General features: G+C 39.1%; 1 non-coding gene across 1 annotated transcript; it reads right to left on the reverse strand.

Annotated features, from left to right (window-relative positions):
• Window positions 1-379: 379 nt before the first annotated feature.
• Window positions 380-486, reverse strand: LOC115839177 (U6 spliceosomal RNA). The gene has a single exon (XR_004033947.1). It is a non-coding gene; the product is annotated as a U6 spliceosomal RNA (small nuclear RNA).
• Window positions 487-905: the final 419 nt, after the last annotated feature.

A 905-nucleotide genomic window follows, 5' to 3' on the forward strand; every position in this document is an offset into this window, starting at 1 on the left:
ATTTTCTGAGGTACTGGTGGAATATCGTTCAATCCATAACAAGGAGTATGACCGAAATATTTGGTATTCTTCTTTAAATGTTCATGTAGTTCTCATAGTTCCCAGCTTCCTTTGCAACTTGGTTGGGGTCACGTGACTAGTTCTGCAATAACTATGAGCAGAGGTGTTGTGTATTTCTTCTGAGCTGGCACCCTGAACATGGAATTCTTGCCTCCAGAACTGTGAGAAAATAAATGTCTGTTGCTCAAGCCAACCAGTCTGTGGTATCTTGTTATAGCAGCTTGAGCTGGTTTCTGGTAAGACCCCTCTTTCTACCTTGCAGATAGCTGTCTTCTTCGTCGTCTTTTTGTGTGTGTGTTTAAGTGTTGATCTTGTTTTAAAAAATATGCAACGTTTCACAAATTTGTGTGTTATCCTTGTGCAGGGGCCAGGCTAATCTTCTCTGTATCATTCCAATTTTAGTATATGTACTGCCAAAGTGAGCACAATAGCTGTTTTCTCAGTGTGTTCTCACGTAGCCTTTCCTCTGTACACATGTGGAAAGAGAGAGCTCTCTGGTGTCCCTTCCTCTTCTTATAAGGATACCAGTCCTATCGGATAAGGGCCCCACAAGTATGACCATTTAACTTTAATCAACTCTTTATAGGCCCTATCTCCAATTACAGTCACACTGGGGGTTAGGGTTTCAATATATGAATTTAGAGGAGGCACAGTTCAGCCCATAACAATGTCATTAAATGAATGATATAAAATATAAAAAAGCTCACTGCAGAACGTACTCTCCAGATGAGTACCACAGTTAATAGCGTCTTTCTGTTCATACTTTTCACTGTCCAGATGCAAACATATAATATAAATTAGATCATACTATACATACAGTTCTATTTTTTCACTTAGAGTGAAAA

Source organism: Globicephala melas, chromosome 10 (assembly GCF_963455315.2).
Source record: "Globicephala melas chromosome 10, mGloMel1.2, whole genome shotgun sequence".
In the NCBI taxonomy this organism is placed as follows: domain Eukaryota; kingdom Metazoa; phylum Chordata; class Mammalia; order Artiodactyla; family Delphinidae; genus Globicephala; species Globicephala melas.